General features: G+C 45.2%; 1 pseudogene across 1 annotated transcript in view; it reads right to left on the minus strand.

Annotated features, from left to right (window-relative positions):
• The window catches only part of LOC146175800 (protein-cysteine N-palmitoyltransferase HHAT-like protein), a 34851-nt pseudogene extending 19669 nt beyond the window's left edge, over window positions 1-15182 (minus strand). Inside the window, exons 1-6 of the transcript XR_014701344.1 lie at window positions 15023-15182; window positions 9941-10032; window positions 4438-4505; window positions 4084-4194; window positions 2339-2533; window positions 1132-1365 (exon numbers count right to left, since the gene is read on the minus strand). The product of XR_014701344.1 is annotated as a protein-cysteine N-palmitoyltransferase HHAT-like protein (transcript). The remainder of the gene's footprint in view (window positions 1-1131; window positions 1366-2338; window positions 2534-4083; window positions 4195-4437; window positions 4506-9940; window positions 10033-15022) is intronic.
• Window positions 15183-18701: the final 3519 nt, after the last annotated feature.

Below are 18701 nucleotides of genomic sequence, written 5' to 3' on the forward strand. Positions count from 1 at the left end.
AGTATCTACATCCTTATTGCGACTCCTGATGGGTTCGTGATGATATCTGCATCAGCTAACGTTAACGCAACAGCAGGGCAGGCGTGTCATCAGTCAAGGTATATAACAGAAGAGGAAATGACACAAAATTAGGGGGACATTTAAGCTCCGCCGTTAAAGCTATGAGGCGATAGCTCTTCGTAAACACGGACGATGTGTTTTCACTCCTTTAAGTTTTTTTTTAAGTCGTTTATACACCGATGCTTTGTATTGTAAATATTGGCTTTTTATTCTCAAGGAGTTTGACACCTTTGAACCCAATTTTTACTTCTCAGTTCTTTCAATTCATTAACTGATCAATCACACACTCAAAGCGTTCTCAATTAGCATCATCAGGCATTGGCTTTTCATTCTGAGCATTTAGGCACCTTTGAAACAACTTTTTCAATTTCATATTTTTCACTTATATCAAATAATTATTTAATTGATCAATTACACTCTACATTTTTTTATCAGGATTATCAAACAATGATATATCATTGTAGCATTTTGACACAATTGGACAACCGTTTCAATTTTTATTTATTTAAGAAAACTGTGAACAATAATTGATCAATTACACGCTTTAAAATTTTCTAATTAGCATTATCAGGCATAGGGTTTTCATGCTGAACAATTGGATATTTGTGAACACCTTTCTAATTTCTCAAATGTTTTCACTTCTTTAAGTGATCAGTTAATAACAGTGATCTCATTAAGTCTTCTTCGCCTATCACACACCAATCAATCATTAATCACTAGAACCACAAATTGCCATGATACGAATATTTTACGCAGCCCCCCTTTACGACACGCCGACTACTGCATTTACTACAACTACTACGACGCCGACGGCTTTTCGACCGAACGAGCTCTATAAGCTATCACCTGAAAGTCAAGACAGAAGTATCGATCGAGCTCTGGAGAGTAAACGAATTAGCTTCTATGTCCTGATCTGGCGTTACAGAGCGTCGAAAGCACTTCAAGCGCGCTAAGCAGAGAAGCAAAAAAAAAAAGAGGAAAAAGAAAAGAAAAAGAAAAAGGAATTGGTTGACAGGACTTCAAGGGTAACTAGCTATAATTGGAGCATGCCTCTACAACCGCACATCATACCTGCTCCATGAAGTAGTCGTAGTTTTGTGGCGGTCCCGTGTAGATCGTGGGCAGGTATAAAAAATAGGCGAGCGTCTCCCAGTAAGGCGGCCACTTCCGGCGGCGGCTTTCGTCAGTCTCGGACCGCTGGGTGTTGATGAAGTCCATGCTGAAGCTTATGCCACGCATTAGGTTCCAGTGGAACGTGACGAAGGCTGCCCGGTATGGCATGAGTCCGTACCTGGGATGAATATACTGGGAAAAGGAAGCAGAAATGTTCATCCGACTTAGCGAGTCGATCACATGACCCATTGCCAAAAAGACTGCAAAGCTTTCTGGCTGTCGCACCATGCAACTCAGCGGGAAGTGTGCCCCGGGTGCAAGTTTTTAGACCTTCACAAGCACCGGCTATGCCATCTAGAAAGCAAGGCCATAAGAACTCCCCTTTCCGGCATGCTTTAAATTTCTTTTTCTTTTTTTAACCTTTATTTTACTTCATGCCTTTCCGCCCAGCGCCGGGAGCAAAAGGGTTTCTTTCTCCCCTCACCAGCGGCTACGAGTAGCGTCAAGCACGCATGCTTCGTATTCCTCAGATTCAATTTCCAGCTTCTAAGCTCAGTCGCTGCTGCCGTACGTTCATTCATTCAGCATCCGTGTACTTCCAACGTCTATGATCCAAGGAAGTTGTATATACAGCTCATGCTCTAATTTTAGTCATGTGGTGGTTCCATACGGATGTCTATCCTGTCGTCTCTGTCGGTTTAGCTGCATGAGATGATATGATGTCTTATAAAGCAACGCAAGAATATTAGTAGAGGTAATATTAGTGGCTTAGGGCATTAATCGACGAAAAATGACTGGTATTAGGTGCTGACAGGCCCGGAGAGAAACTTTTGTTATGGAATTCCCAGGTGTTGGCCCGGTTAGTTGTCTTGCAGTCTCGTTTCAGCGTAATAACACTGACCAATATGCTCACCCTTCCTTGGTGGCACATAGTCCAAGGAAGGGTGAGGTACACTACATGCTGAACTATAAGCGCAGCGATGGAGGTATTGCTAACGCAATTCAACCCGGTTGAACCAGAGCTAAACTACAGCCAATTTTGGTCTTCGTAATGGGCGAAATATATAGGCTTTTCTTCTTTTCATTTTCTTTAAATTTACCGCAGTGCTGCGTGTATGAAAGTATTGTGAACGAAGAAGAGAAAACAAGGACTGGCTGAACTCACCTCGAAACCATTAAATGGGCTCACGAATTTCTGGAAGTGCATTGCGAATGCGAGAATGTAGCACAGTATGGGCTTTCGAAACCAGGTGATGGCGCAGAATGCGGCGTGTTGGCCCAGGAACAAGATCAATACTTCCCAGCCGAAGAGCCAAGCCACAAAAATTGACGAGTAGGTGGCGTAGAACACAGGCAGAAGCTGCAAGGTCAGAAGGGCGATGAGCTTGAAAAGAATAATGTAGTAATTTTTTTACTACGAATCGGCAGAAATCGTTAGCGTGTGAATATTATTTCAGGAAGTTCAATTAAGTTATTCCAGTTTTTCGACATGTGCACAGGCTTGAAAGCAAGTTTGTTTTTAGTAGTCTGCCACCTCCACGAAATGCTGCGATGTAATGGAATATTGAAGTTACGACTGTTAAAGAAACGCGTCTTTCTTCTTAGAAGTGTATCAGTAGAGACAGCAATAAACTTTTCTAGAGCGCTGGAACAGCACCTTTGGTGTACGCTCGCTTCGTACAAGAGTGGCCTAGTGCTCGCAGCTACACTCTGTCAAGCATACATATTCGCACAAAGAGTGATTTATTTCCCAAATCTTGAAAGAATACCTCAATTGGCATGTGGTCGGTAATATTCAAGGTCGGTGAAAGAACGCGCCTTCTAGAGCTCTAGATAATTATGCTTATAAAATCACCCTGAAAACCTATATTTATCATCTTTTAACGTATTTAAGGACTGAAAAATCTGCGATATTAACGAAGTACGGTTCAGCGATTACAGTTCAGTACGAGGTGGTTGGTATGATGAGATTATGATGCGGTACCTAAAACAATTTATTCAAGGTTTAGTGAAACAAAGTTTATCGGTGTGCTTAAACATCGGGGTGTCAAAACGTTTCCACTCTGCGCTTCTTGCACGGTGGTTGTGTGAAGGATTTACAGCAGGCAGTCATATAGACGCCGCTGACGAATCTGGCGCCAGAAAGAGTGGGGCACTGTCTCTTTGTTTAAAACAAAAAGCCAATTTCAAGTTCTACATTTTATACAACTGGTGATAATACTTCAACTACTATTCTGCCGCTACCCCCATTAGCTCCACAGCTGCCTGCCACCTTTACTTTTTCTTATGCTACTACTGCCGCTAACCTTAATTCTGTAATCACTACCAGCACAAGTCCTGCAACTACTATTACTGATATGCTGCTAAAGCTACTGCTTGACATTTTTTTACACTAGGACATGTTTTCTTTCTCTTGAGAGAACGTCGTTTCAAAGAAGTCACCCTCGCGACTCGACTTCCATGCCTCTAGGAGAAATTTATCACAATGAATTCAGAAGAAAAGCATTTTCTCCATAGTGTTAAAGTACGAAATAAGCAGTGTCGACGCAAAAGAGTAGCCTATCGACTCAATGGCAGCTTATCATCAATTGCGGTCGACTAATTGCGGCTGTAGTTTTTCTTCAGCTATCTGAAGAATTATGATAAATACAGGCTGCTGGTTCAACCTCTCACATTTACGCATATATAGAACTGTTAAGGCACACGATCAGCAAGCCCTCTTGGAAATAGCGCACAAAAGGTCTCACTGCGTGTTTCCCTAAGACAGCTTTACAGCATTCGACACTTTCAGGTAAAAAAAGGAGGAAAAAAACAGCGACTTCTGCTGCTACTATCACTACTTGGAACGTTCCCGAAAACATTCGCATCAGCTGTTGATATTTTAGGCGCTTATAATAGCGCCGTACCAACCGATGGTGCGTAGAAGGCGGTGGCCCTGGCCAATACTGGATGCAGAAGGTACCATTTCCATGCTTCGTAGAGAATAAACTTTGTTGTACGCCATCCCCAATTCGTCATGTCCTGCACAAAAGAACAAGAACGGCATTATCGGAGATTATGGTTTATTGCACAATGTATCGAGAATATAATGATAAAACATTGCCGTCTTTGATTGCCTGAGGCCCCGAAAGTAGTAGTGTGCTACCACCAAGGTCCCTAATCATGATTTCGCTGGTATTTCTCCGAAGCGCGCTTCACCTTCAAAATCGAGCCCGGAAACTAAACCCAAGCCGATGCTTGTTTTAAAAGCAGCGCTTAGCTTACCTGCAGGTTTCTGAGCCCATACGGACTAGGGGCAAATCCATGCTTCATTTCCCTCAGGAGGCCTGCGTCTGAAGGGCAGGGAAAGAGAAAAAGGCAGCCGTGTAGCCATAGTCATGCACAAGTTTCACATGTGAAATCTGGAAGTACTTTAGCCCTAAACAAGCTTTGTTAAGCCTATCAGGCTCAGCTATTCTTAAATAAGCCTAGTTGTAATTACGGCCAATGTGGGTCCAGAAAGCAACGTACAACTTAACCTACAGACTAGGCCTTTTAGGCTTAAGTAAACCTAACACGTTCATTTTGTATTAGGAAATAATAATAATAATAATAATAATAATAATAATAATAATAATAATAATAATAATAATAATAATAATAATAATAATAATAATAATAATAATAATAATAATAATAATAATAATAATAATAATAATAATAATAATAGGTTCACAGGAAAGGACAGGCGCAGTATTTGTCACACTTGTTCCGTAAACTGATTTATTTATAGGAAGGGAAAGGCGCGGTAACTGTCTCACTTGTTTTTCTGTGGACACCGCAACCGCGCCGTAAGGGAAGGGAGGAAGATGGGAGTGAAAGTGGAAAGAGAGAAAGAGGAGCCGTAGTGGAGGGCTACGGGGTAATTTCGACCACCTGGGGATCTTTAACGTGCGCTGACATCGCACAGCACACGACGCCTCTTCGTTTCGCCTCCATCGACACCTCAACCCCGTCGTAGGGGAATGGAGGAAGGTGAGAGTGAAAAAGAAAAGAAAGGGGTGCCGTAGTGGAGGGCTCCGGAGTGATTTTGACCACCTGGGGATCTTAACGTGCACTGACATCGCACAGCACATGGACGCCTCTTTGTTTCGCCTCCATTGAAATGCAGCCTCCGGCGGTGAGGATGGAATCCGCGAACTCTGGCACAGTAGTCGGGCATCTTACATCAGGAAATAACTATAGTGACACGTGACCCGGCCGTGCCATAAGGGAAAGGATGAAGGTGAGCGTGAAAGCGGAAGGAAAGATATGCAGTAGTGGAGGCCTGCGGACTATTTTAGACCACCTATAGGCATATTTAACGTGCGCTGACATCGCACAGCACACGCCTCTCCGTTTCGCCTCCGTTGCCGATGTTCGGGTTTGAAGCCTGTTACTCCGGTACAGTAGTATGGGATCTTAAGTGTCCCTCCACGGAGGGACGGGCATTTTTTGTTGAGGTTTGGGGAAAGAAAGGTGTGGTACCTGTCTCACGTTTTGGTAGACACCTACATATAGTTAGGTCAATACAACACCAGATATTTTCATACCGCGGTTAGTTTTGGCCATTTTTTGTAGAGGCGGTTGAGTCTTGGGGAAAGGGAGGTGCGCTATCTGTCACGTTTCGAAGGACAACTACAGCTGATTAGGTTAAGGTTACATCACCCTTTAGTTCCGATGTTTTCATTTTTTCTTTCAGTTAGTTCTTGAGAGAAGAATAGCACAGCATCTGTTTTCACTCAAGGTCATTTGAACACAACGAGGAGAAATCCGAGGTTGAGCCCCGGGTAGGAGATATTTCGCTCTGAAATACCCACATTCACTAGCGAAAGAAGATATTGTCCATAGTACACCGACCTACAACGAATACATGGGAGGAAGGGTAAATGTTTGCATGGAACATGGTATCCATGGTTCGTGTGAATTCTAGAGACGGCGATTAGATGCGATAATACGCGTCATTGTTCCATGAAATTAGCTTTACCGATAAACATAGTGATCACATCCGGCTAAGGCTTCTTTTCACATCGCAAAAGTAAAACAGGTGAAAAAAAAAACTCTAATATTGTACACCCACGGCGCTGGCCCCACAGTTTAGACACTCCGCTCCCGTACGGAATATCTCGTCTTGTCAGATGAAAGGGGGGATGTACCAGGTGCAGTCCTCCTGTGAGGGTACAGACCTCAACCAGAGACCATTATCATTCTTCGACAACCGTAGGCGAGGCCTTCCTCACAACAGGGGTGGGTGGGGGGTTTACTTCGGGGAGCGGGCTTTTTCCAGCCAAGAGACTCATGCAATCTGGCTGATCCCCGCTGGGGTAACGTCGCAGTGCCAGTGCATCACGTTCACGCCAACCCGATGGGTCAAAGCCTGACCTGAACAATTCTTCTAACATCTTACTTCGATGTTTCCCTTTTCTTCCTTGAAAATTATCGTGGCGTGTCCCCATTCATCGTAGAACTTTTTCTTTGCGAGTTGTGTCGTTCGCGTTCAAGATGGAACCACAGCTCCTTCTTAATTTTCTTCACCTCGAGGAGACAAGGTGTTTTCGCGCTGAAGACTGCTCGGCACCTCGCGATCTAAATTTGATAATTTATTTCGACGAGAGTCAGAACGAAATGCTTTCGTGCTGTGCTGGACAACGGGTTGAGATATCGGACGGTGAGGTATGGCATTCCTAGTAGCTCAAACAGTTCTTTCAGGCAATCCAGGAATGAGGTAGGGAGGATGCACTCAACCAAACATGTGTTCCGCGGTCCCCCACTCTTCACAGAAAGGACGCGTTCATGCATGGATCAAGAGAGTGCTGGCACAAAAGCTCGGTGGTGGATCGGTAAATGGCAGCGAGCGTAATGCTACATGAGCGATGCGCGGTGCGCATCCAGAAAATGCGCTGAGATGCACTGACACATGGGACGCTCGACGGACGATAGATCTCTATGTAGATAGTTCGGTAGAGGTGGGGTCAGTATACGTCTAGCACTGCCTTCAGTTGTGCACACTGAGGCTCTTCCTTTGACTTCTTTTGCAGCAGTAGCGAACCCTCCGTATCCATATGATGGAAGATGAGCGGCATGCCAGTGCGACGGGAGGTATGCGACAGGGGCTCCCGGGTAAATGCTGTGAGCCTGGTTGACAGGAAGTGGGTGCGAACATCCTTGTCAGTGGAATGTCACACTCCACTGCTCGCGCTGTCCAACTGACGTGCAACGCTTTAGACAGGGTTGTGAGGTCTGGGATGCCGAAGCCTCCTCTATGTCTTGTTTGGCGGACGACAGGGCGCCTAACTTTGTCAGGGGCGCCCTTCCACAGGAATCGGAAAACGGCTCTGTCCAGCGTCTTTTTTGGTACTTGCGGGCATGTCCAGGATGCTGACAGTAAGCTTATTGTGGTGATGAGGAGGGAACGGATGATGGTTGCCTTTGCTGTAAGAGGGCAACGTAGGAAGTTCAAGTCCGTGCTTCCTGACGAGTTTGTCCTCGGTTGCTCCCAGTTCGTTGTGGAGGGCCCGTTCTGGTCAAAGAATCCAAGCATCCTAGTTTCACGTACTACTGAGATGTCTGCGACTGCAGCATTACTGCTGTTCAGGTGCATGACGGAGTTTTTGCGCTTATTTAGGCGCACTCCGCTCGTAGTGCAGTAGCTGCTAGTAACCTGCAGTACCGGGTCCGCTGAATACGTGTCTGGGACAGTGAATGTCACATTGTCACCATAGGTGGGCCGACTAGGAGCTTGGTTCTTTTCATGGAAGGGTCTGTGGCGAGGCGTTGTAGCAACGGCTCTATCACTATTGTATAGAGCAGCGGGAAAAGAGGGCCCCCCTGCCTGACACCACGCGCTACCATAAAATGCTCAGAGACTAGTCCTTGAATAATCACTGGCGAGCGCAGCTCTGCGTACAGAGCTGGCAGCATGCGGACATATTCTTTGTCAATTTTGGCCTGATGCAGCTGGTTGAATAGGTATTCATGGCACAGCCTATCAAATGCCTTCTCTTGGTACTGGGATAGTAAGATGCTTTCGAGGTTGCGCGAACGTAGCGAAGCTATGAGGTCTTTCTGTGCGAGACCGTGTAGCTCTAGAGATCGACCGGGCCCAGAGCAAGCCTGGCGCGGCCCGACAACGTTGGCGAGAGCGAGTGTCAGGCGCGATGACAGACATTTAGATAAAATCTCGTAGTCTGTGTTCAAAAGTGAGATACATGACCCTTCTGGGTGTTATTTGTACAGTAGGATCAACAGCTCCTCATTCATGCTGTAGCTGAGTTTGCCTTCCTCCAGCAGAACGTTCAATATCTTAGTGAAAGGCCTTTTCAAGAGTGACCAGAATAGTTTTTAAAGGCGGATGGCAGACCATCGGTTCCTGGACTGCTGTTCAATTTTATTGATTTAAGTGTCGCATACAGGTCCTCGTCGATGAGTCACGTCGCGTCAACGAGGGGCTTTTCTTCCGGGCTATGGAGGGGAAAGACCCCGGATTGCAGGGTTCAGTGGTATATAGTTCCTTGAACAAGATGCATGCCTTCTCCATTACTTTTTCTGGGGAGTTTGAGTTAAGGTTTGAGATGGAGCCCTGCACTGCCATCAGTATGTTGCTTTTCGTTGAGAAGCGGCGGCGCAACAAATGTCTTAAACACCATGTCTCGCATTCGCAGCGTTTGACACGCGCTGTGGCTCGCAGTTAGTCCCACTGCCGTTTGAGAAACTGACGAAGCTCCTTGCGGAATACAGCGAGCGTTGTCGCGATACTGGGGCCTTGGGACGTGGGGGGGGGGGGGGGGGGGAAGCACAATTATCGCATCCGAAATAATGCAGATCTGTTCACGCTCTTGTCTTGCCATTCGCTTGCACCACTCACGGAGGCATTGCCGCATCGATTACATCATCTGATCCCACTCTTCAGCACTCATGGATGGAGATATATATTGCTGTATCGTCGAAACTGTGTCCTGTTGTACGTCTTAAACATCGAGGAGGTGCAGTTTTAGTCGCCAGTCACATTTGGCACGGGGAATGATGTCAGCTGCACATGGACGCAGCACTAGAAGCTGTTGGTCACTGAGAGCTGTCGGGAATACACAAATGGACAGTAGTGCTGAAATCATATTGGCCTAGACATATACTCGGGCTGTACGGTTTTCTAGACAGCGGCCCGTCCAAGTCATGCCTGCTCGGCCAGGTTGAAGCAGACGCCAGCTATTGTTAATGTCCAGTTCCTCTAGAAGGTCTCGTGGTTTCGTTCGAGGCGTCTGGGTGTGCCGCGAAGAAATCGGCGGTCCTGTATGTGGAGGGCCTTGATTCGAACACCTCCGCGGCGGCTGGCCTTTCGATGGAGGCGAAAAGCAAAAGGACGTCCGCATGGCTTGCGACGTCAATGCTTGTTGTTGTTGCGACTGTGGGAAGAAGGAAAAGAAAGCGCACGGGCCAACCAACTGGCTTTAGCCGAGCCACCACGTGCTGCTTCGTGCGGGCAGATAACAATAGAAAAAGAGAGGAAGAAGAAAGGAAGAAAAAAAGACGCGCGTAGCAGTAGCCATCATCTACCATCGAAGCATATTGAGGATCTACAGGTGGTCGAAATCACTCAAGTTCGGCACGTTTTTCTTTCCTCCTTTTTTCATTTCCGCCACCCTGCCTTCCCTCAAGACGAGGCTCAGAAGTTGACCGAAAAGGCTGATAGACACTACGGCTTTCCTTTCTTTAAAAAGCTAAACAGCAACTAATTGTGGAATGCGTTACTTACTTCGTTCGTTGGTCGCAAACTTCCACAGTCCATAGAAAACAGCTGCGAAGGAGACAGTCCAGTAGACCACTTTTTCCAGGTCAAATCTCCACCTAAAAAAAAAAAAAACTTTGTATTCGGTGAATGTATTTGGGCTAGCAGTGTATATAACGATTATATATCGATCATGCCGCCTTGTGCACCACCGCACGGCAATGGCACTTCGAGGGTTTTAAAGCTGTAAATCTTGTATATTTATTCCTCGTAGTTTGTTCGTTATGTGCCCCAGGTTTCCATGCATCGCGAGCCTTGAGTTGATGGTTCCGTTTCCACTGCGTATTTTTTATTCCCGCATCTCGTATATTCATTTCACAAATACCTTTCTTATAGGAATGCATTTTAAAAGGCAGTTTGCTACGGTCTCTCAAGCAAGGCTATAGCCATTCGTTGGAAGTTGCGTCGGCCTCAACGCTGAATCCTACCTCGCTCTCTCGTTTATTTCATCTCTTTCTCTCTTCCTCTCTCTTTAGCGCCCTCACTCTATTCATCGATGACCCATGAACATCACCTGGGTTAGTTGTTCACTCTCTAGTTCACTAATTCAATCATTCATGTATCTGCTCGCTAAATACCATGTCGCCTTCACCAAGGAGGTCCTATATAGAACAGCTCTAGTGGAATCTGTCTAAATCGGCGCATGTGCGGAGATGAGGCTTAGCAGAGCGTGCAGGCGCCAGCTTGCCACAGGAAGAAAAGACTAGTACATTTATAGCACTTTGGGGCGTGCAAATGTCACCTTAAGACAGATAGATCAAGTGTGCTGGGAAATAATGGAGGCATATTTGATCGCCCCATCGAGCATCTCGCGATTACTAAACCTTCGGTGGCATTACACCCAATAGAAGGGCATTGTCTTCATGGGAATATACTAGTGCAATTTATTTAGCGCACGTGTTGTCTGGCTTTTCCGTTTTGTGTGCGTGTGTTTTCATACATTGTACGCAGGCGCAAGGCAACACTTTAAGCATTTTTAAGCACGAGTTCTTAATAAAAATTCAGTTGATAGTCACCGCTTGGTTTGTTTGTACGTGTTTCTTCCCCGTTCTTTGTTTTCAGGCCTGTGAAAGAAACGCTTAACATGTTGAAGGCTGCCGCCTTCACCCTGGAAAGGAGAGTGTCTGCAAGCGCAATCCGCACGACGAACAACCACAGGCCAGGGTGTGCTAACCGCTTTTACTCTCGGCAGCACCAAAATAGTCAAACTCGCGGTTGAAGAAACAAACAAAAAACAAAGAAAACTGCGAAAGGGTGAGGCGGACAATTTCCATCAAAGAAAAGAGTCAAAGATAAGGATAAGGTTACCGGGCGTTCCAGCCGAGCGCCCAGAATTTGCGCCGAAAACAGCAGCGAGGGAAAAACGCTCCGCGCTGGTACGCCCAGATCAACGCTCCAAACGCCGGACTAACAAATAAATTAAAAAGCACTGCTGAATCTTAATTGGAGTAATGCGAAAGCACGGATGCTGCGGTTGGTTGCTTCTGGTTGCTTCTAGTTGCTTAATTCACTTGTTGTTTACCCATTTAGTCTTTGGTACTTTCGAATTGCGCGTCAAACACTTCCTATGCCCTTTTTTGGCTCTACTTCCGGATGCGTGGCGTCACATATCCTTGACGTCACATCCACTACTGCACCCCTTTCTCTCTTTCCGTTTTTACTCTCACCTTCCTCCCTTCCCTTACGGTGCAGTTCAAGTGTCCACAGAACAAGTGTGACATATACTGCGCCTTTCCTTTGCTGTGAACCAGTTATTCTAATTAATTAACTAATCACCGTATCTAATTACCTAATTATCTTTCGCAATACATTGCTTACTTTGTTGATCAAAAACCGTAATAAACCTTGCAGTGGCTCGGGCTGTTTTAAACTGTGTCAATTTCAACACTTTCTCGCAGAAGTCTAACGCATCAGCTACTGATGCACTGCAGCGCTTGCACGATAAGCCGCACCTTCATTTTGTGCTTCTCTCATTGAACATGGACATCGGTCAATTTATTACCAAGCCGAAATCCTTCCTCGCGTGCAAAGCATCAAGTGATGCCTTTATGCATGCCCACTTCACGAAATTCCCGTCATTATCAACCATGTGACCTCTGAAAGCTAAAGGAATATAAGTTCAGTCTAACCCAATGGCAGGCGTCTTAAATGGCGCGTACGATCTTAGATAAGTCACTTGGGTTCTTAAAACTTGCTGAAAGAGGGCCCACAGCTATGTCGCAGCTGGGCACCTAAATATTTCTTCATGCTAAAATGCGATGCAGCACCGTGGAACGTCATACCTCAACTCTAATGGATGCTAACCTATCAATGCATTGCCCAGTAAGCTCAGCCCGATCGGTACTCCCGTGAGAGACAATAAAAAAAAAGCAAACGGGGCACTTCAAGCGCATGCTCAATCCGACCAGCATGTATACACATGCGTTTTCGGGCTCAGGCAGGAGGCTGTCATCTTGTACCTCTATCCCGAAGTCCACGTCGCCGACAACCTTATCTCCGACACGCTCGACATGATTCCTGGCTGCGATGTGATACACGATCAGGGTATAGTAGCGCTGTTCATTCCGACTTCCGGCAAGCGTTTCTAGAAAAGAGGAAGGTTCAGCCGGAAATCCCAGGCCTTCATAAACAGATTTGTATCATTTTATTGGTGCCCCAGTTGATGAAAGAGCGCAGTTGAATTTTGACCAAACCTACTCGTAGGCAGCCGGCGTGTAGACGTGGAGCGTTAGTTAGAGCGAACACACGTAAATCTGCAGGATGCTGGTCTCCAAGTATCGTTTTTGCCCGGCGGAGCAGCTGTTCAATGCCAGGAGATAAAGTTGCTGTCAAAACTCCAGAGCCCCCTCAGACAATAGCTTCTGTTCTTTGAGCGACTGCCTCGATCCTCTTTGTCAGCCGTCGTTTGCTTTGCTGACTTCGCGCGCCTCTTGAACTGCATGACATTTCTCTCAGACGAATGCAGCAGTTATAGCGTTGCCTTTTAGGCGAATCTGAAACTGCCTATGCAATGTCGTCGACGTCTTCAAAGTTTCCGGCATCCTCAGAGCCGCTTTGTCTTGGAGATGGTGTTATCATTTTCGCCTGCAATATAAAATCGCAAGCAGTAGTATTTCAAAGTATTGGTGTATGCATACTGGACTCGCTTGAGGTCAGACCAAAATATATACGGTCATTTGGAAGAGTTGAAGATTATAAGGTGACAGCTGATCAAAAATAACGACACTAGTGCGAAGCGAACTCATTTTTTTTTATCGCGGTGATATACATGAGCTAAAACTTACACCTAAACTGCCCATTGCATTTTGCATAATCAGAGCATAAAAAATATTGAATGACAGCTATCCTTCAGGATTTTAACGTTAAACATTTAAAAAGTTCTTGTCTGTGGTTCCCGCTTGCAATCGAGATGCGCCTTCGCGCAGTAGTGTTAAAGGCGAGCTAATTAGAGCGAAGAATAGGCTGCTCAATTGAAAACGGAGTTGCACCGAGTTGCACCGAGTTGCACCACAAATTGAGTTGCACCACTGTCGGCAATAATGACAAAGAAGTGAAATCTCCAAATGTACTTACCGGTTTTTGAATGTGCTGTGGAAACGTGGGAGCACAGTTGCTAGACTGCCCGGTTTCAGCGGAGTAGTTTGCCCAACGTAGTGAGGAGACTTCGGAGCGAAATTCTCGAAGCACATATGATTTCCGTCTTTTGGTTCCCAGGTTTCGAATGGCTAGCTGCCATAAGCGTCGAATGTATATATTCTTTGGAAACCTATCGACAAAACTGCGCATCTGAATTCACGGGCGCAGTCCTAGTAAAAGGTGAAGCACAGCGACAACAGCAGGAATTGTTTGAATAAAGTTTGTTGAACTTACAGTTGAAGTATAAACCATGAACCTTCCTTCGCTCAATTTGCAAAACCATGGGCAACGCAGGACGCCACCATTTTCTCTGGCCATGTCGTCTTGGATATCAAAGCAGCGAAAGTTAGTCAACGCACCAACCACGTTAGGTGAACTAAGTGGACGTTTTGACTATGTCAAAACGGACCTCCACATCAGCAGTTCGATTTATAACCTCCTTGGCCTCCAAAGGCTTTTAGATGCAATTCTTTATTATACTCAAACCCTCGCCTACACTTACTCAAACCCTCGCCTACACTTTCACTATCTCGAGAGAGATAAAGCACGGAAACTGGCAATTCAGAGAAAAAATGAACAAGCTGCGCTTGTGATGTGTGGTGTCAGTGCATGATAACAATTTGCAGCGTGATTTCGCCAATTTCCGGATATGCCAGTTTAATCAGGTGTACTAAACAAAAATTGCCGGTTTCATTTAAAATTTCAGACAGCTTGCTGAGGGGCTAACACAACTGGCATTTCTCGCCTTTTATGACATCTGGTGGACAGAAAATGAAATCGTTTACTGTCTCTGAATGAACCTTTTGGTTCAAGACATTCGTATTTGTATCTGACGATTCTTTGATTAGCATCTTAGTTATTCTCCTTGTAAATTAATGGTATGCTGTTTTCTCACATTTTAGCGACCCTTGTAAGATTCCTATACCGAGTTTCGATTGTGGGTAGTGGATGAAATAAATAGCGCAGAATGCAAATAAATATTTAGCCTTAATGTTATAATAATGTGGGAATACTAAATGGTTAGAAAAATGCAGAAGGAAGAAATTACTTTCGTAGCCCGCATCACGGTATATTGTTATATTTCGCGCGTTCACGTTTTGTCATAAGCAATTTTCATTTTCGTCTCAGGACGTGGTGTACAGTAGCTATCATTGCCTATCTTTGCACGGAAGCCAAGAGAGCGATGAGTAATTTTAACCCGTGTAAATGTTCACCAAAATCTAGTCTCGAATGTCCCTCCTATATCTATGCATGACCTATGTTCTAATTAGCAAATGTCCTGCTCGAGCTCACTGCGCTCGATCAATGAGAGCGAACTGTGGCATTTAAGTGTGCTTTTTGGGATATGCTGCTATTATATAAAAAAGAAAACTCGCAAAACAAAAGGTTATGAAAAGAGGGTTCACTTCCTACCTTCCTTTGTCAGATTCTTTCTTTGCAGACACATGTTGCCCTTTCTCCATCGCCGGCGCCGACATACCGGCATCCATTATAGTACGATGCGACTGTCCTCTCGGAACTTCAGGCGAGTCGTCATGCATATATATGCTCGGCGAGGAATAATTTCACGGCTTGGCCCCCAAAGCCCACGTAGCACGCTTAAGAAGGATCACTCACTTCCAGCTGTCGCACCGCTACAATGATCAAATAAAAAAAGACGCTGCAGCACATGTCTTGTTTCTCTAAGCGCGTGAAGAAAAAAACGTAAACAACTGATGCGAGGCGCCAGGAGTTGTACTGTTATCTTTTCCCATTGAAATATAATTCCCGGTAAATTTTAGCACCGATATATGACAAGTCACAAAGGAGGACGAGCTGCGAGTAATAAGGCGTAAATGAAATCCAATGTTCTGTGAGGGCTGTAATTGGCGTTTTGTTGCGAGAAATGCTTGTAGCTGCCACTTTGCTCCCGTCATTAAATCAGTTGCAAATATTACAAATGAAAACAAAATGCAAAATATTTCACTGCGTTGCTTTTCTTCTCAGGTATTCAGCCAATATATTGGGAATAGGAGTGTATAGTTATATTCCAGAGAACAGCTTTTAGCACCCGTTCTTTGCTTGAGTGGCGTCAGCGTTGCAATCGGCGTAACCGGCCGGCGACTATAGGGTAGCCCAAGCTGCCACCCTATTACATTTTGCCCTGGGCAACTTGGAGCGCAAGATTCTCCTCGTCCTACAACCCGCCACGGTCATCCAGAGCACAGACGTCCCAGACAATCTAGTGACGGGTGGCGTTGGGATCCTGAGCCCACGTCTTGCTATTAAAAGCGATGCTTAAATGTGCCCGAGATAGGGTAACAGGTTAACCAAAACCGATCTCAAAACATTGCAAGCTATGGCGAGTGTTGAGAAAAGTACTTCAGTGGCGCCTGGGCAATCATGTCGGAAGATGGTGCAGTGTAAGGTGGAAAGGGAGGTATATGATAGACAGTGGGTGTTGTGAGCGAATAAACTATGGTGATTAATTATCTCAATTAAATCTAGTTATCTGAGCGTAAACTCTGTTAAACATGACTACACATCAGCCTAGCCTATAGGCCTAAGAGTTGGCGAACTGTGATCGGCAAGCATCTCATCCATGGCGAGACTGAACAACCAAGCCCCGGTGAGGATGTTGTTAAATGCTCTGATTCGTCACGTGGTTGCTACGTCTTGAAGGATCTCGGTTGGTCGAAATTTTCGGAGCCCTCTACTACGACGTCTCTCGGCTAAAGCTCAAACGCGCAAGTTAATAACTTTGGTAGTTGCGGTGCCAGGAAATAAACATTTCCGGAGCCCTCCACTGTGACCTCTCTCGGCTCAATGTAAATCCCGAGAAAGTCTCTGGCACGTGGGAGTTGGTAGGTCAAATGGATTGCAGGCATGAAATGAAGGTGGTATAAGTTACTACACGTGCGTAACACTGCCAACATGACATCTGTTAGAATCTCGAGATGGCGATAGGAGAATCGAACCAGGCACGCTTACATCCCGAGTCAGACAACTTTGGGCGACTTGGTTAAAGAGGGGCTTTATATCTATGCTGTAATGGCGGCTAGTTGGTTTTCCATCATCCATGTCTATGTCGGGTGGCCTTTCACATGATGTGACAGATTACGGCTGTATGCTATGCGTGCTAGAGATGAAGTTTTATTTAATTGGGGCAATGACTGAGTAGTTGTTTAGCGAGTAGCACTGTGCATGAACGGGAACGTAAGTCAGAATGATGAGCCGGAGAAGGAACCGTTTAGACACTTGAATCATGCTCTTAAAGGCGAAGCTTAAGGGTTGCGCAAATTATTCGTGGTGAAATATGTGTTCACGGAAGAGATACGCATCCAAGTCGTCTAAGCGCCGCTCGAGGCGAGGTCGTCGAAACGCGGAGGCGGCGCCAGCAGGTGTCATGAAAGCGCCCCGCTTTCAACAATCAGAAATGAGTGGAGGATTCAGTTACAGTTTAAGAATGGGTACAGAAGAGTCTTGAGTAAACTGAAACTGCATGCGCATAAGAATACATTTATAAAAACACTTTACCTTAGCCTAAACACTCTTGGACAGATGCGCTCAAATTTCGCATGACTGAGTATACCGTAACCATTGGCCAATATTCTTTTACCGCCAATTTTTCTAATTATGCTGGCTTTGAGTTACAAAGCTGAAGAAATATTTGCTACTTCAAGAATATAGGTATTATAATAAAAACACGCACTGTACACAATTCTTTGTTGAATGGTCACCCCTCCCGGAAAAAAGGAATTATAGTATACTTCACGGGTGGTTATAGAGAACAGAAAAAAACAGAGAAAAATCACTTATAATGAAGTGGAGACTGAAAGAGCTAATGCTTTAGGTCTGAAATAATTTGTAAAGAATGAGAAGTAGACAAACAGATAACAAGATATAACTTTAATATGCGTTTGAGGAGTGACCTGCTGGGCGTATGAAACTTTTCAAAGATGCTGCTGACAACTAGCCTAACGCAATCCAGGCAGTGCGCTTCTGAGCATCTGCCCTTTTTAGATATGCCAGACTTAAGCGACTCGCAGAGACAGTATGCACCAATTTAAAAGTCTAAAAAGCGGGTCGTCTTCACTCGCATTTACCCGCCATGTATGTTAACTAACCCAGCGTCAAGCAGAAAGGGCACATAGGTTATACGACTGCAGAAATTTCAGATAATAGTGCATTGAGATCGATATTTAAATGGGCAGAAAGATGGTTCTAGAGTGTTAACAGCATATAACCAGAACATGTTTACTCAATGTTTTTTGCGCTTGGGGAGCTCATTTTGCCCACCTTACTGTCGATACTTTAAAACCAGTGCTTCATCACAGGGGCGAGGAATGTGGTCGTATGATTATTCCCAGCTTTACGCATGACTGAAAATGGATAATATAACTGGAGGAGGTGAAGCAGCTCATACATGTATTAGTTCGCGCGAGTTTGTTATTCATCACATTCGCTAGCTGTAACGATAAATCAGTGCACGGCCATGTTACTTGGCAAGCAGCCCTTCCAGAGCCACGCCTCTGGTTTTTTGGTCACAGCACTGACAACGCACGATTTTCCCAGAACGGGGCCAATAAAGCTATTGAGATAGAATGGGCGCTCACATTGGCAGCTCCTGGTAATCAGGCCATAACATATGGTGTTAGGACGTTGAAATGGGTCAAAAGAAGAGAAATGTCACTGGCCAAGCACCTGTCACTGGAAGCGGTAGCGCGTTTGTCGTAGACGGTCACTTTACGTCACAATATCTAGTTCAAAATTGTGTTGATTAGGAATGTAAGCTTTTATGGGGGTAACAGAACCTGTAAAATTTTTTGACTTTGCAAGCAAACCATTACAAGTGCGCATATCTAATGTGTTATCACAATGCTTCTGCATTTGGTTGTCTTCTTGCTTTTGTAGCCAAAGCTACCCTAAGCTAGTCAGCGGCGCATGTCAGGTAAGCGTCGCTAGTCACTACTGCGCATGCACCGTAACCATGGCAACTAGTTACTCCAAGCCACATGCAATTAGTGCTAATGGCAATGATGGCATTAGCAATGATAATGACGGAGCATTTAATTGATAGTGATAATTTGAGAAAACGTGGTGTACCGTGTGC

This window comes from Amblyomma maculatum, chromosome 10 (assembly GCF_055883805.1).
Source record: "Amblyomma maculatum isolate TAMU_Amacu chromosome 10, ASM5588380v1, whole genome shotgun sequence".
In the NCBI taxonomy this organism is placed as follows: Eukaryota; Metazoa; Arthropoda; class Arachnida; order Ixodida; family Ixodidae; genus Amblyomma; species Amblyomma maculatum.